Raw genomic sequence first — 24,291 nt, 5'->3', positions numbered from 1 at the left:
AGTTGTTAGTTGTTTAATTTGTTGCCCCACAGTCTATGTTACATCTTCGTTCTGTTTTAGGTCTGTACGCTTTTATGTGAGTTCTGTTTTATTGTCAGACTTTTTATGTGTAACTATGTGTCTATTACTTATCTTACGTGTTTTTGTGTGTGTGTTTTTTTCCATCTTTTTAAAAACTATTTTTCTGATTATTTTATTCAACTATAAGTGGTCGTTGTCTATGAATTGTTTTTAATGCTTGTATATTATAAACGTTTTATGTAAAATGTTAAATTTTAATGTCTAATGTAAAGCGCCATGAGACATCCATTCGGCGGTGAACAGCGCTATAAAAGAATGTTTTATTATTATTATTATTATTAGTCTGAGTTATACGTAGTTTGCAGTTGTAAGCATTTTATAAGTGAGTATTTGCCGTGACTGAAAATGTTTAGCGCTGTTTTCTACGTTGTATGCATTTTCTCTTTGAAACAGCAATTGCCCATGCATACATAGGCCAATCATACGAGATTTTGTTTGTTTGTTTTTTTGTTGCTTAACGTCCAGCCGACTACGCAGAGCCATATCAGGACGAGGAAGGGGGGGATGAAGGGGGCCACTTGTCAAGCGATTCCTTTAATTTCAGGGGCCTTTAATTTCATAACCGCAGTGCCCCACTGCGGGAATACGAGATTTGTTCAATACAATATTTCGTAACATTGTAGCACGACTAGTAACTTGTTTTAATTTCCTGATAGGCAGTAGGTAACATCAATAACGAGAAGCATGAAATGACACAGGAACGAATGTTTTAGTTGGGGTGCGTCCCGCAGTGGGGCACTGCGGTTATGAAATTAAAAGCCCCTCCTGTTTTTGGAACCGCAGGAGCTTTCTAGTTTGCTGTTAGGTAGATTTTTGGTTCCTCTTTCCTGTCATGCTCTCTTTTTCTTCATGAATTCTTTTCTTTTTTCTGCCTTCTTGCTCATTCACCTGTATTTTTTCCAAAAATCTCTTCTCTTGCCGCTTGTCTCGCGATTCATGTATAGTTTAATCTGTTAGTGTTCTGATGTAAGTCCAGCAGTATATAGGTTAAGCCTATTTTAACATACTGGAAACTGGTAATCTTCCAGTAGGTATTAATTTAGTTTTACTAAAGCCTGCTGGGACACAAGTAATGGGTTAGTGCATTTGTAAACAGGAATCGCTTGACAAGTGGCCCCCTTCATCCCCCCCTTCCTCGTCCTGATATGGCTCTGCGTAGTCGGCTGGACGTTAAGCAACAAATAAACAAAAAGTTGGGGTGCGAACATAGGTGCAATCATTTTTTTGGCCAAGTTTTGATATGAACTATTTGGCTATTATCTATTGAAAAACTAACACCCATTTCTTTAAAACCTCTCTGAATTGCAGTAGGAATCTAAATCTCATTAGACAATTGTTTCTTCCTATGTCATCTCGTGTTTAATTCAGTCTTAATGTTGACATTTTAGCGAAGTCCTGTTGGGTACCAATCGCTTGAACAAAGAGTTTCTTACGTCGATCAAGACACTCTGATGTATAATCTGTAAACCGGACAGTACAATGTCATGCTTCATTTTTAATCACATTTATACCTTGACTATTAAGATTTTGTCTAATCACACGTATACCTAGACTATTAAGATGTTGTCTAATCACATGTATACCTGGACAATTAAGATTTTGTCTAATCACATGTATACCTGGACTATTAAGATTTTGTCTAATCACATGTATACCTGGACTATTAAGATGTTGTCTAATCACATATATACCTGGACTATTAGGATGTTGTCTAATCACATGTATACCTTGACTATTAATATTTTGTCTAATCACATGTATACCTTGACTATTAATATTTTGTCTAATCACATGTATACATAGACTATTAAGATGTTGTCTAATCACATGTATACCTGGACTATTAAGATTTTGTCTAATCACATGTATACCTAGATCTAGAGATTATTAAGATTTTCTCTTATCACATGTATACCTAGACTATTAAGATTTTGTCTAATGACATGTATACCTTGACTATTAATATTTTGTCTAATCACATGTATACCTAGACTATTAATATTTTGTCTAATCACATGCATACCTTGACTATTAAGATATTGTCTAATCACATGTATACCTGGACTATTAAGATGTTGTCCAATCACATGTATACCTGGACTATTAAGATGTTGTCTAATCACATGTATACCTTGACTATTAAGATTTTGTCTAATCCCATGTATACCTAGACTATTAAGATTTTCTCTTATCACATGTATACGTCCCTAGACTATTAATATTTTGTCTAATCACATGTATACCTAGACTATTAAGATGTTGTCTAATCACATGTATACCTTGACTATTAAGATGTTGTCTAATCACATGTATACCTGGACTATTAAGATTGTGTCTAATCACATGTATACATAGACTATTAAGATGTTGTCTAATCACATGTATACCTGGACTATTAAGATTTTGTCTAATCACATGTATACCTAGATCTAGAGACTATTAAGATTTTGTCTAATCACATGTACAGGGGTGAGTTTTGGCGCTCGCCCGCTCGCCCGCGGCGACTTCAAATCGCGTGGGGCGAGTTCGAAATTCCTCTGAAATCGCCCGCCGGGCGGGTTCAAATTTTGCTGAAGTACAAAGTCGTTAGGCAACGTAGTCAATCGGAACGGCCGGCGAACAAATATCTCTGCGGGCGATCTCAAAATCTGTCACTTCTCTACTGCCCACTCACCCCCCCCCCCCCCTTCCCCCACTTTGAGGACTCAGGACTACCATCAATCAATGTCAGACACATTGGCTAGACAGCTACCCCCCCTCCGCCTCACTTGACCGTGTCATCACCCCTCCAGTGCCACGAGCCGCTGGCGATTGCATCAGCAGTCAAAATAGTTAAACCGCCCCTCCGCCCCCCCTCTTTGCGCTATTCACTTCACCCCCTCTCTTACGCTCACCAATCCTTCAGAAACTTTCACATGTTGTAAAACAGTTTCCTCTCAGATAAAAACTCGGTCATTGACCCCGAGTAAGAAGGTCAGTGTCTCGACAGGCAGCTGTGTTCAGATTGCAAGTAACGGTCATTGACCCAGGTCTCAAGGCCAACCAGCTTTTACAATGCATCTGCCTTTGATCTGACCGCCCATCCAGAGCAAACATATTCCCCCTAGCCCTCTGTATTTTTCCTTTGATGTGCCTGCTATGTACCACTGATCCAGTTTCTGGGAAATGTATATAATTATGTCATTGACTGCAGGGATACTCATTGAGACCGTTTTCCCAAATATGTTAACACCAGCTTTGCTGACCAACTTAGTACAAGTAGTGACAGTACTACTGCTGTCAATTATTTCCCTTCAACTAAGGAAGTAAAAAAAAACAAACCCAGATCCACTATATGTGATAAAGAAGAAAAGACAGACCTTCAACAATAGGACAAGGGATGCAACTCTGCTGAATCAAAAGCATAAAGATCACCTGTGAACAATTCTAGGATCAGGAAATCTGAACATCTGTTTGTTTTCATTAGGAAATAGAAATGAAATGTAATGCTTTTGATTATTTATGACTTAAGCTGTGGTAAATTTGGCTGGTATGCAACTTTTACAGTAATATTAATAACACAGACATAAAGAAAAAGAAACAAAACAAGAAAGCAACTTAAAAAAATTTTTGTTTGTAGTCAGCTTTTTATACTTGGTTTTATACAACAAAAAACATAATTTAAATTAAAATAAAATTCTGATTTACTCTTTTGTAGTGTGTGTTTATGTGGTAAGTAAAGTTTCATAGTAAATTACTTTGTAAATTGTGTGGTAGGGGGTACATAAAGGGGGTAACTTTTAGTGAGGTTTAGTGTGTGATTGTGTGACAGGGTGTGAATGTGGTTTTGATTTCTTGTTTCTTTGTGGCGGCTTTTATTTTAAATTCTTTATTAAAACAAGGTTAATTATCATTGTATTAAAACATAGCATTTTAGTCATCAAGTTTTGTGTGTGTTTGTGGTAGTTATTAGTAGTGCAAATCCACATGTATGCATTATAAGTATAAATGTACGTCTTTTGTGTATGTGGTTAGCACGCGACGAGCCGCTGGGGCGGTTGTAAGAAATCCCGGCAAGTTGGGGGCCGGTTGGGATTTGGGGGGGCCGGTTCAATTTTTGACTTACCGGCCCCCCTGGCCGGTAGCAAAAAAAGTTAAGGTACACCCCTGCATGTATACCTGGACTATTAAGATTTTGTCTAATCAAAAATGCCAACATTCCAGCGTATATCAAGTACAAATAAGTCGACAATTGGTTTCCTTTTCTAACCCCTCTTGTCTACATAGCCAACGGTGTGTAGGGGTTATTTAATAGCAAACGGGTATTAATATTCTGTCAAAAAGGTTTGGGTTTTTTCTTATTTTTTTATAACCGCAAACGCAGAAGCGGAGAATGTGTCATGCAGCGTGCTATTGAAGAAGGGAAGCAACTATAGTCAGTATAGTACGGGCGAAAAGATGACTGACCTCCCTTGGTAATACTCGCTGCAACTCACACGCAGCGTTGTACGCATGGCTGAATAAATACTGTTTCCCCGCCGACATTTTGTGTTTTGTTTCAAACTGAAAAAGTCCAGACTTTTCTTGATTAAGAAACAAATGGCATAGACGATATAAATGCGATATAAATTTAAAGCATAATGTATCGTGGCTCTAGTATGCTGATCCATAGGTGAGCTCCGTCCATGTTATTAATGTGAGAGTGACTACACTGACTGTAGCACACACACGCACACGCACACACACACACACGCACACACGCGCGCGCGCGTACGCACACACACACATGCACACACACACACACCGTCATACACACACACATACACACAGACGCACACACACACACCGTCACACACACACACACATACACACACTGAGACGCACACAATTAGACGCTAGTTCTGGGGACAGAAATATAAATTTGAAGCTCATGCACATTTCTGTGTAACAGGGTTGATAAACAATCATTGCCCTTTACCGCTGAAACTTCTGGTTTTTTTCTCGGGATTCGAAAACAATCAGTTGATTGCGCACATGTTTGGCTAAAGAACACACTTCAGCTAGCGGGGTTTAGAAACGATGACTGTTTTCAAAATAGTGGCTAGAAGCGCTGACCAACAAGTGTTCAGATATTTTTCTAATTGTCGTTTCTAGATAGTAAAATATGTGCTGAAAACGGTCAGCTATCGCACCATCAAGAAATCGGTTCCCCAGTACCCCTTTAACGCTCTGAAACCACCCCGGGTGGCAATATCGGGTCGCAACAAAGAGTGTTCCCCATAGCCGGAAAGAGCCTCAACCGTGAAAGATAGAAAGAAAGATATTGAACAAAAAAAGACGCACAACACCAATGTGAACCATTTGTGTTATCATACTTATATTAAAGTATTGATGACCATGGAATAAATGGGTTATTTTTAGATTTCTGACAAAAAATCGCGAAAAACATGTTGGAAAAGTTATGTTTTGGGGGTATTAAAGCCCAATTTAAAACATGTGATTTAGATCTAGATATTTCACAATCTGAATCCTGACTAGAAATGCAACCACGTTTGGATAGAGACGTCTGAGACAGAGTTTGTGGTATGCTTTTACGTGGGCATTTGGGATATTGACCTCTTACACCAGAAGGGTAACTTTCAGGTTAACTTTAGGGTATATAAATCTATGTATACCAGGTGTTTGTGTACAGGGGGCCCGGGTAGCTCAGGTGGTAGAGCACTGGACTTGTGATCGAAAGGTCGCTGGTTCGAATCCGGGCCGGGACGGACACAGGTCAACTTTATGTGCAGACCCAGAGACGGTATCCATCTCCCACCCCCGTGTCACCACAGTGGCACGTAAAAGACCTCGGTCATTCTGCCATAAGTGCAGATGGCTGATACCACCTAAACACGCATACACTTGTGTATCTCATCTAAAGTCGGGTTAAAACCCGGGAACATGCCCCTAATGGCTTTGCCGTGAGGGCGTAAAACTTGAATTTCTCCCCCCCCCCCCCTCCGTGTTTGTGTACTGATCACCCAGTACATATACTAATATTGGATCGATACAGAGAAGATTAGCATGGCCCCTCTGCGCAAGGATGACACGCACATTCGTGAAGCGTTCCGTATTTTTAACTTTTAAACAAAAAACACACATTTTTCAATTTTTTTTTTAATTTAATTTTTTTTTACTTGGTCGGGTTTGTCGCTTTAAATTGCGAACACAGTATCATAGTACTTCAAAATCATCATTAAACGCCAATTCTTTTTTTAATTTTCGTTATTTTTTTTTATTGCACTCAGCTTTAAGTTTCAAAAATCAGAAGGGTCGGGTTAGAAAATGTATAGTACCCGTCAAAAAGGATACGATGCGGTCAGTTTGATCCGAGACCTTTATGATGAAGCGTTTTATGAAAAACAAAATAATTTAAGGTGATAGAAAGACAATTCATTTCCCAATCTTTTGCAACTAATATCTTCGTTTTACATGAAATATTGTCTATACAGTGGACCGGAGATCGTGTGCACTCCCTTGTGAAATCATTTGCATTAGGACGTAACCGTGCGCGCGTGTGTGTGTGTGTTGTGTGGGTGTGTCTCTTAGTCTTTCTCTTTCTCTCTCACATATTTTTTTCAATAGCAAAGTAAACGTTAATGCTTACAGGTCAAAATATATGTGTGAGCGAGAGAAAGAGAAGAGACACGCATACACGCACACACAAACACACGCACGCACGGTTACGTCCTAATACTATTATTAAATGACTTCACTAGAATGTTCTAATTTTAAATTTCCTGACGATACACTTGTCTCTTTTTTCAGGCATGGCAGATGATGAACACTTTAAAACAGTGCTTGAATATAACTCAACATGCCTATTTTTCAGAGTACGACCACTTTTACCTCTTCTGCTGCCATTTTTCAACATGGGAATAATGGTACGTTTTGCAGATCTGTGCAGAAATGTCACGACCAATTGTTTTCATTTTTTGATATGTGATTGCGGGGATCCTGCTCGGCATTGTGTCAGTTTTTGGTTGAAATCCAATGGATGCTTCAGGAAAACATATTCATGCGAATTGAGAAATTGATCTAGTTCTAGCCTACAAAAACGTGACGTAATTACGCTATTTCCAGCCATATCGGAAAGGCACGTTACAATAATTTGAATAGAAACACACAATTACAACACGCGTGAACCAGGGATTAATATCACCTCCAAAATAGGTCATGTGGTTGTAACTGATCGGGCAGAAACCCCAATCAACTATACCCAACCCTCGTTTATCTGAATCTTGTCATGTCATCATTTTCAAAAAATGTGTAGCATAAAATCTATCCGAATGATTTCTCTCATGTTTGTCATACTTGTTTTATCACACTCTGAAAATATCACACGCAAAATATTAGCGAAATCTAGTGTTTTCGTCAATCGGTGCCCGATCTCTTTCTTTTTTTCTTATCGCTCTTCACCGCCCCAAAGGGTAAAATGCAGGCCAGCGGCGTTTGTTGCGTGCGTCTATTCTTTGTCTGAATTCTTTTGATATGTGATGTTATGTGCTGTGCATTTTTGCGGTTTTACATATGCATTTATATATCTTTTCTTTGTTAGAATTTTGTGTGCTTGTGTAAAGTGAGGAGATGATTTAATTTTATCCCAAAACTTTGCCGAATTTTCTGAACTCAGTCATTAGTTATACTGTTTAAACGTTTCGATAGCTTTATTCATTTGAGATTGATAATGGCTTTAACAAGATCTCTATGACTAGATTATGTGATAAGGGGCTCACTGACGATCGTTTCTTTGCATCCAATGCAACACCTGAGCAGACAAAGACTGTTGTGCGGACCTACCGCGAGACATTTTACCTGGCCGTTGCATTGTGTGAGTCATATCTAAAAATAGCGCCAGGTGAGTGTGGGGCAGGTAAGGCTTGCTTGAGTGGATTACCTGCGGGGCGATAATTAAAAGGAAACTATTATTAGCCTGTCTTTCGGGTAAATTCCCGGGGTTGGCTTCGGCGAGAGTTAAAAACTGTGGAAAAGTTATGTTTTGGGGGTATTAAAGCCCAATTTAAAACATGTGATTTAGATCTAGATATTTCACAATCTGAATCCTGACTAGAAATGCAACCACGTTTGGATAGAGACGTCTGAGACAGAGTTTGTGGTATGCTTTTACGTGGGCATTTGGGATATTGACCTCTTACACCAGAAGGGTAACTTTCAGGTTAACTTTAGGGTATATAAATCTATGTATACCAGGTGTTTGTGTACTGATCACTCAGTACATATACTAAAATTGGATCGATACAGAGAAGATTAGCAAGGATGACACGCAAATTCGTGAAGCGTTCCATATTTTTACATTTTAAACAAAAACACACACATTTTTCAATTTTTTTTCTTCTTTTTTTTGGCTGGTCGGGTCTGTCGCTTTAAATTGCGAATACAGTATCATAGTCCTTCAAAATCATCATTAAACGCCAATTCTATTTTTAATTTTTGTTATTTTTTTGATAGCACTCAGCTTTAAATTTCAAAAATCAGAAGTGTCGGGTTAGAAAATGTATAGTACCCGTCAAAAAGGATACGATGCGTTCAATTTGGTACTAGACCTTTGTGATGAAGCTATTTATGAAAAACAAAATTATTGAAAGTGTTAGAAAGACAATTCATTGGCCTATTTTTTGCAACAAAAATCTTCGTTTTACATGAAATATTGTCTATACAGTGGACCGGAGATCGTAGGCACTCCCTAGTGAAATCATGTGCATTAGGACGTAACCGCGTGCTCGAGCGTGTATGTGTTGTAATATCGGGTGTGTCTCTCTGTCTTTCTCTTTCTCTCTCACATATTTTTTTCAATAGCAAAGTAAACGTTAATGCTTACAGGTCAAAATATATGTGTGAGCGAGAGAAAGAGAAGAGACACGCATACACGCACACACAAACACACGCACGCAGGGTTACGTCCTAATACTAATGACTTCACAAGAATGTTCTAATTTTAAATTTCCTGAGGATACACTTGTATCTTTTTTCAGGCATGGCAGATGATGAACACTTTAAAACAGTGCTTGAATATAACTCAACATGCCTATTTTTCAGAGTACGACCACTTTTACCTCTTCTGCTGCCATTTTTCAACATGGGAATAATGGTACGTTTTGCAGATCTGTGCAAAAATGTCACGACCAATTGTTTTCATTTTTTGATATGTGATTGCGGGGATCCTGCTCGGCATTGTGTCATTTTTTGGTTGAAATCCAATGGATGCTTCAGGAAAAAATATTCATGCGATTTGAGAAATTGATCTAGTTTTAGCCTACAAAAACGTGACGTAATTGCGCTATTTCCAGCCATATCGGAAAGGCACGTTACAATAATTTGAATAGAAACACACAATTACAACACGCGTGAACCAGGGATTAATATCACCTCCAAAATAGGTCATGTGGTTGTAACTGATCGGGCAGAAACCCCAATCAACTATACCCAACCCTCGTTTATCTGAATCTTGTCATGTCATCATTTTCAAAAAATGTGTAGCATAAAATCTATCCGAATGATTTCTCTCATGTTTGTCATACTTGTTTTATCACACTCTGAAAATATCACACGCAAAACATTAGCGAAATCTAGTGTTTTCGTCAATCGGTGCCCGATCTCTTTCTTTTTTTCTTATCGCTCTTCACCGCCCCAAAAGGTAAACTGCAGGCCAGCGGCGTTTGTTGTGTGCGTCTATTCTTTGTCTGAATTCTTTTGATATGTGATGTTATGTGCTGTGCATTTTTGCGGTTTTACATGTACATATGCATTTATATATCTTTTCTTTGTTAGAATTTTGTGTGCTTGTGTAAATTAAGGAGATGATTTAATTTTATCCCAAAACTTTGCCGAATTTTCTGAACTCAGTCATTAGTTATACTGTTTAAACGTTTCGATAGCTTTATTCATTTAAGATTGATAATGGCTTTAACAAGATCTCTATGACTAGATTATGTGATAAGGCGCTCACTGACGATCGTTTCTTTGCATCCAATGCAACACCTGAGCAGACAAAGACTGTTGTGCGGACCTACCGCGAGACATTTTACCTGGCCGTTGCATTGTGTGAGTCATATCTAAAAATAGCGCCAGGTGAGTGTGGGGCAGGTAAGGCTTGCTTGAGTGGATTACCTGCGGGGCGATAATTAAAAGGAAACTATTATTAGCCTGTCTTTCGGGTAAATTCCCGGGGTTGGCTTCGGCGAGAGTTAAAAACTGTGGAAAAGTTATGTTTTGGGGGTATTAAAGCCCAATTTAAAACATGTGATTTAGATCTAGATATTTCACAATCTGAATCCTGACTAGAAATGCAACCACGTTTGGATAGAGACGTCTGAGACAGAGTTTGTGGTATGCTTTTACGTGGGCATTTGGGATATTGACCTCTTACACCAGAAGGGTAACTTTCAGGTTAACTTTAGGGTATATAAATCTATGTATACCAGGTGTTTGTGTACTGATCACTCAGTACATATACTAAAATTGGATCGATACAGAGAAGATTAGCATGGCCCCTGCGCAAGGATGACACGCAAATTCGTGAAGCGTTCCATATTTTTACCTTTTAAACAAAAAAACCCCACATTTTTCAATTTTTTTTTATTTAATTTTTTGGGGGGCTGGTCGGGTCTGTCGCTTTAAATTGCGAATACAGTATCATAGTCCTTCAAAATCATCATTAAACGCCAATTCTATTTTTAATTTTTGTTATTTTTTTGATAGCACTCAGCTTTAAATTTCAAAAATCAGAAGGGTCGGGTTAGAAAATGTATAGTACCCGTCAAAAACGATACGATGCATTCAATTTGGTACTAGACCTTTGTGATGAAGCTATTTATGAAAAACAAAATTATTGAAAGTGTTAGAAAGACAATTCATTGGCCTATTTTTTGCAACAAAAATCTTCGTTTTACATGAAATATTGTCTATACAGTGGACCGGAGATCGTAGGCACTCCCTTGTGAAATCCTGTGCATTAGGACGTAACCGCGAGAACGAGCGTGTATGTGTTGTAATATCGGGTGTGTCTTTCTGTCTTTCTCTTTCTCTGTCACATATTTTTTTCAATAGCAAAGTAAACGTTAATGCTTACAGGTCAAAATATATGTGTGAGCGAGAGAAAGAGAAGAGACACGCATACACGCACACACAAACACACGCACGCACGGTTACGTCCTAATACTAATGACTTCACAAGAATGTTCTAATTTGAAATTTCCTGAAGATACACTTGTATCTTTTTTCAGGCATGGCAGATGAACACTTTAAAACAGTGCTTGAATATAACTCAACATGCCTATTTTTCAGAGTACGACCACTTTTACCTCTTCTGATGCCATTTTTCAACATGGGAATAATGGTACGTTTTGCAGATCTGTGCAAAAATGTCACGACCAATTGTTTTCATTTTTTGATATGTGATTGCGGGGATCCTGCTCGGTATTGTGTCATTTTTTGGTTGAAATCCAATGGATGCTTCAGGAAAAAATATTCATGCGATTTGAGAAATTGATCTAGTTTTAGCCTACAAAAACGTGACGTAATTGCGCTATTTCCAGCCATATCGGAAAGGCACGTTACAATAATTTGAATAGAAACACACAATTACAACACGCGTGAACCAGGGATTAATATCACCTCCAAAATAGGTCATGTGGTTGTAACTGATCGGGCAGAAACCCCAATCAACTATACCCAACCCTCGTTTATCTGAATCTTGTCATGTCATCATTTTCAAAAAATGTGTAGCATAAAATCTATCCGAATGATTTCTCTCATGTTTGTCATACTTGTTTTATCACACTCTGAAAATATCACACGCAAAATATTAGCGAAATCTAGTGTTTTCGTCAATCGGTGCCCGATCTCTTTCTTTTTTTCTTATCGCTCTTCACCGCCCCCAAAGGTAAACTGCAGGCCAGCGGCGTTTGTTGCGTGCGTCTATTCTTTGTCTGAATTCTTTTGATATGTGATGTTATGTGCTGTGCATTTTTGCGGTTTTAAATATGCATTTATATATCTTTTCTTTGTTAGAATTTTGTGTGCTTGTGTAAAGTGAGGAGATGATTTAATTTTATCCCAAAACTTTGCCGAATTTTCTGAACTCAGTCATTAGTTATACTGTTTAAACGTTTCAATAACTTTATTCATTTGAGATTGATAATGGCTTTAACAAGATCTCTATGACTAGATTATGTGATAAGGGGCTCACTGACGATCGTTTCTTTGCATCCAATGCAACACCTGAGCAGACAAAGACTGTTGTGCGGACCTACCGCGAGACATTTTACCTGGCCGTTGCATTGTGTGAGTCATATCTAAAAATAGCGCCAGGTGAGTGTGGGGCAGGTAAGGCTTGCTTGAGTGGATTACCTGCGGGGCGATAATTAAAAGGAAACTATTATTAGCCTGTCTTTCGGGTAAATTCCCGGGGTTGGCTTCGGCGAGAGTTAAAAACTGTGGAAAAGTTATGTTTTGGGGGTATTAAAGCCCAATTTAAAACATGTGATTTAGATCTAGATATTTCACAATCTGAATCCTGACTAGAAATGCAACCACGTTTGGATAGAGACGTCTGAGACAGAGTTTGTGGTATGCTTTTACGTGGGCATTTGGGATATTGACCTCTTACACCAGAAGGGTAACTTTCAGGTTAACTTTAGGGTATATAAATCTATGTATACCAGGTGTTTGTGTACTGATCACTCAGTACATATACTAAAATTGGATCGATACAGAGAAGATTAGCATGGCCCCTGCGCAAGGATGACACGCAAATTCGTGAAGCGTTCCATATTTTTACCTTTTAAACAAAAAAATCCCACATTTTTTAATTTTTTTTTTTATTTGGCTGGTCGGGTCTGTCGCTTTAAATTGCGAATACAGTATCATAGTCCTTCAAAATCATCATTAAACGCCAATTCTATTTTTAATTTTTGTTATTTTTTTCATAGCACTCAGCTTTAAATTTCAAAAATCAGAAGTGTCGGGTTAGAAAATGTATAGTACCCGTCAAAAAGGATACGATGCGTTCAATTTGGTACTAGACCTTTGTGATGAAGCTATTTATGAAAAACAAAATTATTGAAAATGTTAGAAAGACAATTCATTGGCCTATTTTTTGCAACACAAATCTTCGTTTTACATGAAATATTGTCTATACAGTGGACCGGAGATCGTAGGCACTCCCTAGTGAAATCATGTGCATTAGGACGTAACCGCGTCCTCGAGCGTGTATGTGTTAAAATATCGGGTGTGTCTCTCTGTCTTTCTCTTTCTCTCTCACATATTTTTTTCAATAGCAAAGTAAACGTTAATGCTTACAGGTCAAAATATATGTGTGAGCGAGAGAAAGAGAAGAGACACGCATACACGCACACACAAACACACGCACGCAGGGTTACGTCCTAATACTAATGACTTCACAAGAATGTTCTAATTTTAAATTTCCTGAGGATACACTTGTATCTTTTTTCAGGCATGGCAGATGATGAACACTTTAAAACAGTGCTTGAATATAACTCAACATGCCTATTTTTCAGAGTACGACCACTTTTACCTCTTCTGCTGCCATTTTTCAACATGGGAATAATGGTACGTTTTGCAGATCTGTGCAAAAATGTCACGACCAATTGTTTTCATTTTTTGATATGTGATTGCGGGGATCCTGCTCGGTATTGTGTCATTTTTTGGTTGAAATCCAATGGATGCTTCAGGAAAAAATATTCATGCTGTGCATTTTTGCGGTTTTACATATGCATTTATATATCTTTTCTTTGTTAGAATGTTGTGTGCTTGTGTAAAGTGAGGAGATGATTTAATTTTATCCCAAAACTTTGCCGAATTTTCTGAACTCAGTCATTAGTTATACTGTTTAAACGTTTCGATAGCTTTATTCATTTGAGATTGATAATGGCTTTAACAAGATCTCTATGACTAGATTATGTGATAAGGGGCTCACTGACGATCGTTTCTTTGCATCCAATGCAACACCTGAGCAGACAAAGACTGTTGTGCGGACCTACCGCGAGACATTTTACCTGGCCGTTGCATTGTGTGAGTCATATCTAAAAATAGCGCCAGGTGAGTGTGGGGCAGGTAAGGCTTGCTTGAGTGGATTACCTGCGGGGCGATAATTAAAAGGAAACTATTATTAGCCTGTCTTTCGGGTAAATTCCCGGGGTTGGCTTCGGCGAGAGTTAAAAACTGTGGAAAAGTTATGTTTTGGGGGTATTAAAGCCCAATTTAAAACATGTGATTTAGATCTAGATATTTCACAATCTGAATCCTGACTAGAAATGCAACCACGTTTGGATAGAGACGTCTGAGACAGAGTTTGTGGTATGCTTTTACGTGGGCATTTGGGATATTGACCTCTTACACCAGAAGGGTAACTTTCAGGTTAACTTTAGGGTATATAAATCTATGTATACCAGGTGTTTGTGTACTGATCACTCAGTACATATACTAAAATTGGATCGATACAGAGAAGATTAGCATGGCCCCTGCGCAAGGATGACACGCAAATTCGTGAAGCGTTCCATATTTTTACCTTTTAAACAAAAAAAACCCACATTTTTCAATTTTGTTTTTATTTAATTTTTTTTTTGGCTGGTCGGGTCTGTCGCTTTAAATTGCGAATACAGTATCATAGTCCTTCAAAATCATCATTAAACGCCAATTCTATTTTTAATTTTTGTTATTTTTTTGATAGCACTCAGCTTTAAATTTCAAAAATCAGAAGGGTCGGGTTAGAAAATGTATAGTACCCGTCAAAAAGGATACGATGCGTTCAATTTGGTACTAGACCTTTGTGATGAAGCTATTTATGAAAAACAAAATTATTGAAAGTGTTAGAAAGACAATTCATTGGCCTATTTTTGGCAACAAAAATCTTCGTTTTACATGAAATATTGTCTATACAGTGGACCGGAGATCGTAGGCACTCCCTAGTGAAATCATGTGCATTAGGACGTAACCGCGTGCGCGAGCGTGTATGTGTTGTAATATCGGGTGTGTCTCTCTGTCTTTCTCTTTCTCTCTCACATATTTTTTTCAATAGCAAAGTAAACGTTAATGCTTACAGGTCAAAATATATGTGTGAGCGAGAGAAAGAGAAGAGACACGCATACACGCACACACAAACACACGCACGCACGGTTACGTCCTAATACTAATGACTTCACTAGAATGTTCTAATTTTAAATTTCCTGAGGATACACTTGTATCGTTTTTCAGGCATGACAGATGAACACTTTAAAACAGTGCTTGAATATAACTCAACATGCCTATTTTTCAGAGTACGACCACTTTTACCTCTTCTGCTGCCATGTTTCAACATGGGAATAATGGTACGTTTTGCAGATCTGTGCAAAAATGTCACGACCAATTGTTTTCATTTTTTGATATGTGATTGCGGGGATCCTGCTCGGCATTGTGTCATTTTTTGGTTGAAATCCAATGGATGCTTCAGGAAAAAATATTCATGCGATTTGAGAAATTGATCTAGTTTTAGCCTACAAAAACGTGACGTAATTGCGCTATTTCCAGCCATATCGGAAAGGCACGTTACAATAATTTGAATAGAAACACACAATTACAACACGCGTGAACCAGGGATTAATATCACCTCCAAAATAGGTCATGTGGTTGTAACTGATCGGGCAGAAACCCCAATCAACTATACCCAACCCTCGTTTATCTGAATCTTGTCATGTCATCATTTTCAAAAAAATGTGTAGCATAAAATCTATCCGAATGATTTCTCTCATGTTTGTCATACTTGTTTTATCACACTCTGAAAATATCACACGCAAAATATTAGCGAAATCTAGTGTTTTCGTCAATCGGTGCCCGATCTCTTTCTTTTTTTCTTATCGCTCTTCACCGCCCCAAAGGGTAAAATGCAGGCCAGCGGCGTTTGTTGCGTGCGTCTATTCTTTGTCTGAATTCTTTTGATATGTGATGTTATGTGCTGTGCATTTTTGCGGTTTTACATATGCATTTATATATCTTTTCTTTGTTAGAATTTTGTGTGCTTGTGTAAAGTGAGGAGATGATTTAATTTTATCCCAAAACTTTGCCGAATTTTCTGAACTCAGTCATTAGTTATACTGTTTAAACGTTTCGATAGCTTTATTCATTTGAGATTGATAATGGCTTTAACAAGATCTCTATGACTAGATTATGTGATAAGGGGCTCACTGACGATCGTTTCTTTGCATCCAATGCAACACCTGAGCAGACAAAGACTGTTGTGCGGACCTACCGCGAGACATTTTACCTGGCCGTTGCATTGTGTGAGTCATATCTAAAAATAGCGCCAGGTGAGTGTGGGGCAGGTAAGGCTTGCTTGAGTGGATTACCTGCGGGGCGATAATTAAAAGGAAACTATTATTAGCCTGTCTTTCGGGTAAATTCCCGGGGTTGGCTTCGGCGAGAGTTAAAAACTGTGGAAAAGTTATGTTTTGGGGGTATTAAAGCCCAATTTAAAACATGTGATTTAGATCTAGATATTTCACAATCTGAATCCTGACTAGAAATGCAACCACGTTTGGATAGAGACGTCTGAGACAGAGTTTGTGGTATGCTTTTACGTGGGCATTTGGGATATTGACCTCTTACACCAGAAGGGTAACTTTCAGGTTAACTTTAGGGTATATAAATCTATGTATACCAGGTGTTTGTGTACTGATCACTCAGTACATATACTAAAATTGGATCGATACAGAGAAGATTAGCATGGCCCCTGCGCAAGGATGACACGCAAATTCGTGAAGCGTTCCATATTTTTACCTTTTAAACAAAAAACACACACATTTTTCAATTTTTTTTTTATTTAATTGTTTTTTGGGCTGGTCGGGTCTGTCGCTTTAAATTGCGAATACAGTATCAAAGTCCTTCAAAATCATCAAAAAACGCCAGTTCTATTTTTAATTTTTTTTTTGGATAGCACTCAGCTTTAAATTTCAAAAATCAGAAGGGTCGGGTTAGAAAATGTATAGTACCCGTCAAAAAGGATACGATGCGTTCAATTTGGTACTAGACCTTTGTGATGAAGCTATTTATGAAAAACAAAATTATTGAAAGTGTTAGAAAGACAATTCATTGGCCTATTTTTGGCAACAAAAATCTTCGTTTTACATGAAATATTGTCTATACAGTGGACCGGAGATCGTAGGCACTCCCTAGTGAAATCATGTGCATTAGGACGTAACCGCGTGCGCGAGCGTGTATGTGTTGTAATATCGGGTGTGTCTCTCTGTCTTTCTCTTTCTCTCTCACATATTTTTTTCAATAGCAAAGTAAACGTTAATGCTTACAGGTCAAAATATATGTGTGAGCGAGAGAAAGAGAAGAGACACGCATACACGCACACACAAACACACGCACGCACGGTTACGTCCTAATACTAATGACTTCACTAGAATGTTCTAATTTTAAATTTCCTGAGGATACACTTGTATCTTTTTTCAGGCATGGCAGATGATGAACACTTTAAAACAGTGCTTGAATATAACTCAACATGCCTATTTTTCAGAGTACGACCACTTTTACCTCTTCTGCTGCCATGTTTCAACATGGGAATAATGGTACGTTTTGCAGATCTGTGCAAAAATGTCACGACCAATTGTTTTCATTTTTTGATATGTGATTGCGGGGATCCTGCTCGGCATTGTGTCATTTTTTGGTTGAAATCCAATGGATGCTTCAGGAAAAAATATTCATGCGATTTGAGAAATTGATCTAGTTTTAGCCTACAAAAACGTGACGTAATTGCGCTATTTCCAGCCATATCGGAAAGGCACGTTACAATAATTTGAATAGAAACACACAATTACAACACGCGTGAACCAGGGATTAATATCACCTCCAAAATAGGTCATGTGGTTGTAACTGATCGGGCAGAAACCCCAATCAACTATACCCAACCCTCGTTTATCTGAATCTTGTCATGTCATCATTTTCCCGCAGTGGGGCACTGCGGTTATGAAATTAAAAGCCCCTCCTGTTTTTGGAACCGCAGGAGCTTTCTAGTTTGCTGTTAGGTAGATTTTTGGTTCCTCTTTCCTGTCATGCTCTCTTTTTCTTCATGAATTCTTTTCTTTTTTCTGCCTTCTTGCTCATTCACCTGTATTTTTTCCAAAAATCTCTTCTCTTGCCGCTTGTCTCGCGATTCATGTATAGTTTAATCTGTTAGTGTTCTGATGTAAGTCCAGCAGTAGATAGGTTAAGCCTATTTTAACATACTGGAAACTGGTAATCTTCCAGTAGGTATTAATTTAGTTTTACTAAAGCCTGCTGGGACACAAGTAATGGGTTAGTGCATTTGTAAACAGGAATCGCTTGACAAGTGGCCCCCTTCATCCCCCCCTTCCTCGTCCTGATATGGCTCTGCGTAGTCGGCTGGACGTTAAGCAACAAATAAACAAACAATAAATGTCATCATTTTCAAAAAATGTGCAGCATAAAATCTATCCGAATGATTTCTCTCATGTTTGTCATAGTTGTTTTATCACACTCTGAAAATATCACACGCAAAATATTAGCGAAATCTAGTGTTTTCGTCAATCGGTGCCCGATCTCTTTCTTTTTTTCTTATCGCTCTTCACCGCCCCAAAGTGTAAAATGCAGGCCAGCGGCGTTTGTTGCGTGCGTCTATTCTTTGTCTGAATTCTTTTGATATGTGATGTTATGTGCTGTGCATTTTTGCGGTTTTACATATGCATTTATATATCTTTTCTTTGTTAGAATGTTGTGTGCTTGTGTAAAGTGAGGAGATGATTTAATTTTATCCCAAAACTTTGCCGAATTTTCTGAACTCAGTCATTAGTTATACTGTTTAAACGTTTCGATAGCTTTATTCATTTGAGATTGATAATGGCTTTAACAAGATCTCTATGACTAGATTATGTGATAAGGGGCTCACTGACGATCGTTTCTTTGCATCCAATGCAACACCTGAGCAGACAAAGACTGTTGTGCGGACCTACCGCGAGACATTTTACCTGGCCGTTGCATTGTGTGAGTCATATCTAAAAATAGCGCCAGGTGAGTGTGGGGCAGGTAAGGCTTGCTTGAGTGGATTACCTGCGGGGCGATAATTAAAAGGAAACTATTATTAGCCTGTCTTTCGGGTAAATTCCCGGGGTTGGCTTCGGCGAGAGTTAAAAACTGTGGAAAAGTTATGTTTTGGGGGTATTAAAGCCCAATTTAAAACATGTGATTTAGATCTAGATATTTCACAATCTGAATCCTGACTAGAAATGCAACCACGTTTGGATAGAGACGTCTGAGACAGAGTTTGTGGTATGCTTTTACGTGGGCATTTGGGATATTGACCTCTTACACCAGAAGGGTAACTTTCAGGTTAACTTTAGGGTATATAAATCTATGTATACCAGGTGTTTGTGTACTGATCACTCAGTACATATACTAAAATTGGATCGATACAGAGAAGATTAGCATGGCCCCTGCGCAAGGATGACACGCAAATTCGTGAAGCGTTCCATATTTTTACCTTTTAAACAAAAAAAACCCACATTTAAAAAAAAAAAATTATTTAATTTTTGTTTGGGGCTGGTCGGGTCTGTCGCTTTAAATTGCGAATACAGTATCATAGTCCTTCAAAATCATCATTAAACGCCAATTCTATTTTTAATTTTTGTTATTTTTTTGATAGCACTCAGCTTTAAATTTCAAAAATCAGAAGGGTCGGGTTAGAAAATGTATAGTACCCGTCAATAAGGATACGATGCATTCAATTTGGTACTAGACCTTTGTGATGAAACTATTTATGAAAAACAAAATTATTGAAAGTGTTAGAAAGACAATTCATTGGCCTATTTTTTGCAACAAAAATCTTCGTTTTACATGAAATATTGTCTATACAGTGGACCGGAGATCGTAGGCACTCCCAAGTGAAATCATGTGCAGGCGACTTCCTGTCACGTGTTCGCCCATGAACAAAAATTTCTCCTCCTGCATGCTACTTACCCGTCGCCAAAGACGACTCGCTGGTGCGGCTCGTCAATAAAAGACATGCATTACTTTGTGGAATGCGATATTTTTCCATTTTTACATTTTTACAAATCGCGGTTTTAGGTTCGACGTGATTTGTAAAATATTTTTACAGTTTTACAAATCACGGGTTAACACACCCGTAAAGAAACAAATCTCATTTTCAACGTTGCGAGACAACACAAAAGAGTAGATTCCTCGGTAAATGCATTCCCTTCGAACGCTCTTCGGCTCGCGTCATCGTCAATCACTGGTTAAACCTTCGGCGATTGGCCCGTTCACGGCTTATCCGTTAAGTTATCCGTCGACAGCAGAATCACTGTCTTCAGTTGGTTTCGCTGTCTCAATGTCCCTTTGACGGAGAGGGCCGCTCATTTCGCGGCACTCCAATTTCCATGATGACAAGTGCTGTGCGTACTTGCAGTGATTTCATTGGATGTGTAAAAATCGCGTCAGTCCACTACTCTTCCGAGCCAATAAGGGGAAAGCACGTGATATGATGCACCGCCCCCAAAATACACCCCTTCGGAGTTTCGTCGAGTGCGCATGCGCGGCTAGTCACATTTTTGGCGGCAGGGGGCGCTCCGTTGTACCAAACACACTCGAGATCCATTCACCAGATAATCATGAAACTATCGTGGGACAAAAACCACAGAAATATCAAAGAGATAAGAGCTTACGAGGGAAAACGTGAACGCAATCGGCAATGTACCTCTTCTGAAGACCTCGTGTTTGGTACAATTTGCAATCCCAGCATGCAATGCGCGGACTCTCGCCTGAGACTCCGAAAGGGTGTATTGCCGCCGGGTGGGTGAAGTGGCTTTATGTTGCAGCACTTCAGTTACATGTGCGAGTACTGCACGTTTCATTGGACCTGTGGAAATTGCGTCCACCACTCGTCGTACCGAATAAGGGAGAGGCACGTGCCATGACGCACCGTCTACTTTGCTGTTGATACTGACACCGATTTGCTGATAAACATCCACCCAGTGAGCTGATAGCGCAGCCCATTTCACTGCGCATGACCGATGTCAGTTGTTAATTTATTCCTATCGCGCCTCACCGCCTGAAAGAGTTAAATGCAGGTCAGCGGCACTTGTTGCGTGCGTCTATTCTTTGTGTGGATCCTTTTAATATCACACCGTGGACCCTCCCTCAACAATCTGATCCACTTCAGGTAGTACGGCTCCTTTGAGCCACTTCAGGTAGTACGGCTCCTTTGAGCCACCTCAAAAGTGTAAAATGTGTCGGGGTCCTCACAGGAAACCCATTTGTAGCACAAACCATCAGCATGATTTACATTTTACCCTTCCAGACGGAGAAGAGCGATAACTGAGAATAAATTAACACCTGACATCGGTCATGCTCAGCGCTATGGGCAGAGCTATTAGACCATAGGTTGGATGTTTATCAGCTCGCTAAAGTTATAATTACGTAGCTCATTATCGCATATCGCAGATATGGCAACACTCAATATTGATTGGATTTTATTCCGAATCATTCCCTGAATCTTCAAATAGGTAGGTCATGTTTACTCTAAAAAAAAATGCACAACATTAACTCAAATCGGTTTGTGAACATTCGGTCCAATGTTTTAATGTCTCGCCCAAACCTGCTCGATCCGTTGTCACGATTTCATCTTTCGCCTGTGTACATATTTCCCCCTCGACATAATACTCAAGACTGAAATGTTGTTTCCTGGTAAAATTAAGAAGTGAAATTATTTATGGACGAAAAGCATGTCAGTTTCTTGCATGTGAAGAAAATTGGTGGTAAAATTTAATAGATTTTATAGTGGGGCTCCTATGTTGCAAAATCATTCAAATCATGCAACAAACACCAAATTAAGCAAATATGAAGAGTTTTATGTGCTTAACAAAACCTGATACAGAGCCATCGCGAAAAATAAAAAATTGGTAGTTTTTAAACAATTTTTCAAAATGGCCGCCAGTGTAAACGGTTGGGTATGTTAGGCATATTTCACTTCATGTGATTAACAGCAAATTTGGCGTAAATGGACATTTGCTTTTGCTTAACAAAACCTGATACAGAGCCACCGTGAAAAAATTAAGAAATCAGTAGTTTTTTTTACAATTTTCAAAATGGCCGCCAATAAAAGGGTATTTAGGCATTTTTGATGCTACAAGACATTCTCTTGCAATAGAAACTAACACAAACACATTTTTAAACAAAACAATACATGTATTGTTGGTGCAGAGAATGATTGGACGGTGTGGGTGGCAGGGTTGAAGAATTTGTGGATTACCTAAACTGTGCAAAAATAAATATATTGCACCAATTTTCATACCAAAACGAAAACATTCATTCCTGTGCTGTTATATTCAATGTATGCTATTGAGGGCACTCAACTTGGCTAACTGGAACACTTTTAAGATAAAAGGTGACCTTTACATGGGTTATTTGACCGCCGCCCAAATAAAGGTACCCCCAAAATAAAACTGATAAAAATGTAATGTATCAACTCAAAAGTCGACTAAAATTCATAATCGCTGTATTTCGAAAACGTTGTTTGTTCTCATGTGTTTACACAACTAGCACATTCCGGCAAGTGTCTATACTCAAAAGAAACTTTGGCAGTACTTGAAACAACCATCTGTCATATATACATGCGAAGTCAAAAATATGTGGGATGTAAGTCAACAAACCTGTGGCAGTTTTTAAAATATTATTTCGTGAAGATTTGAAAGTGTACTCAAACGGTTGAACTACGCCTCGTGCGTAGACACACATTCCTGAAAGTTTCAACGCAACCCACTTGGTCATTGCTAAAATACATGGATTTTAGTTGACTTGGGTATCCCTCAAATTTGACACATAAACATCTCATCCGTGAGATCGACACATACATCAGTAGGTACAATGGCACAACACTAGAAATATGTAAGATGGCGAAATAAAACAACCTGTTCTGGATGGATAATCAAGTTGACTTTCTCTTCGTATACAACAGTGACCCAGTTGTGCCTCAGGAATTGTCGTCGGCTTTTTAAAAGGTACCCGAAGTTTTTGTCACATCTCTTTGTCACGTCAAGGGTATCCTTATTTTGACGGCGTAAATGATGATGTTAAAAAAAAATGTGCCAGATAGCGAAGATGCGAGCCTTTAATGGCATAGACAGTTTGAATAAAATGACACAGGAATAAAAGTTTGAGTTGGGGTATGAAAATGGGTGCAATAATATTTTTGCACAGTTTAGATGCTGACAGTTTTCACAGGCATGCAAGCACATTTGCAGAGAGCTGTGCTCTGCAGTCCTTCTTAGCAGCATTTGCAGCGTTTTGTTGTACAGCTCTTCTTGCAGGCACACCTCATGAGTTCTCGGCACACGCTGGATACCTCTTGAAAGCTCGTCCAGAATGACTCCCACTTTCCAGCCTTGAACTGCCAGCCCACAGAGTTTGGAAGTCTAATAGGTAGATGGCTCTTCTCAATCTCGTGTCCTGCAGCAGCACCTCACTTGTAAGGGGATTATGGTCAATTTGGCAGCTCTTTTTACTGAAGAGGTACCGTCTAGCACTGTTTACACCCAGTACGTTGCTGGTTTTGTCCTACAAATGTACACCAAAAAGCTCTTGTGCTGCCCTGTCAGTGGTACTCAGCTTACAAAGAGGAGCAGACAACCTGAAGAAAGTTTGAGTGACGTCTTCAAATGCTTGCCATACTTCCCAAGCCTTCTGATTCCCCAATACCATTGAAGAACGACATAGTGTCACAGCCTGTAAGGCTATGCAAAATGGGCAGACAGGGTGACTTCTCTTGGCCAATGGCTTTGGCAATGTGGCGATACACTTCACGAGCAGAAAAAAACGCAACACAGCTGGAATGAGAAGCAGACTGTCTGGCCTCCTCTACATCCATGGTGCAGGAAATCAGCCTGTGGTACCCTTCACACAAAAGATGAAAAGTGACATTTTTATTTGAATGTATTTGAATAATGTTTACTATCTCAGAGAGTCGGTCAAAGCCGGGTTAGCAAGTCTTCACACAACAGACCGAAATGAAAGAAAATTATATTTCATGAATTCGTATAATTCTTACTGTTTCAGGTTAAAAACCAAACAAACACAGTTTCCAGTGACCCAACTGATTCTGGAATCTTTCTGACCGCTACATTTATTCGCTTCAAACAGTCGCTAACAGAATGTTGACCA

The 24,291-nt window shown here is 38.9% G+C and overlaps 6 non-coding genes and 1 pseudogene across 6 annotated transcripts; all 7 read left to right on the top strand.

Moving 5' to 3' along the window:
* Positions 1–6,072: 6,072 nt before the first annotated feature.
* LOC138956107 (U6 spliceosomal RNA) lies at positions 6,073–6,180 on the top strand. The gene has a single exon (XR_011452502.1). It is a non-coding gene; the product is annotated as a U6 spliceosomal RNA (small nuclear RNA).
* A 2,141-nt stretch (positions 6,181–8,321) lies between these two features.
* LOC138956108 (U6 spliceosomal RNA) lies at positions 8,322–8,414 on the top strand (annotated as a pseudogene).
* Positions 8,415–10,552: 2,138 nt separating this feature from the next.
* LOC138956112 (U6 spliceosomal RNA) lies at positions 10,553–10,658 on the top strand. Its single transcript, XR_011452506.1, has one exon. It is a non-coding gene; the product is annotated as a U6 spliceosomal RNA (small nuclear RNA).
* A 2,135-nt stretch (positions 10,659–12,793) lies between these two features.
* LOC138956111 (U6 spliceosomal RNA) lies at positions 12,794–12,899 on the top strand. Its single transcript, XR_011452505.1, has one exon. It is a non-coding gene; the product is annotated as a U6 spliceosomal RNA (small nuclear RNA).
* Positions 12,900–14,542: 1,643 nt separating this feature from the next.
* Positions 14,543–14,648, top strand: LOC138956110 (U6 spliceosomal RNA). The gene has a single exon (XR_011452504.1). It is a non-coding gene; the product is annotated as a U6 spliceosomal RNA (small nuclear RNA).
* A 2,137-nt stretch (positions 14,649–16,785) lies between these two features.
* On the top strand, positions 16,786–16,891 carry LOC138956109 (U6 spliceosomal RNA). The gene has a single exon (XR_011452503.1). It is a non-coding gene; the product is annotated as a U6 spliceosomal RNA (small nuclear RNA).
* A 2,619-nt stretch (positions 16,892–19,510) lies between these two features.
* LOC138956106 (U6 spliceosomal RNA) lies at positions 19,511–19,616 on the top strand. The gene has a single exon (XR_011452501.1). It is a non-coding gene; the product is annotated as a U6 spliceosomal RNA (small nuclear RNA).
* The last annotated feature ends 4,675 nt before the right edge of the window (positions 19,617–24,291 follow it).

This window comes from Littorina saxatilis, unplaced genomic scaffold (genome assembly GCF_037325665.1).
Source record: "Littorina saxatilis isolate snail1 unplaced genomic scaffold, US_GU_Lsax_2.0 scaffold_330, whole genome shotgun sequence".
Lineage (NCBI taxonomy): Eukaryota > Metazoa > Mollusca > Gastropoda > Littorinimorpha > Littorinidae > Littorina > Littorina saxatilis.
The sequence above is the reverse complement of the archived record's forward strand: the minus strand, read 5'-3'. Positions and strand labels throughout refer to the sequence as shown.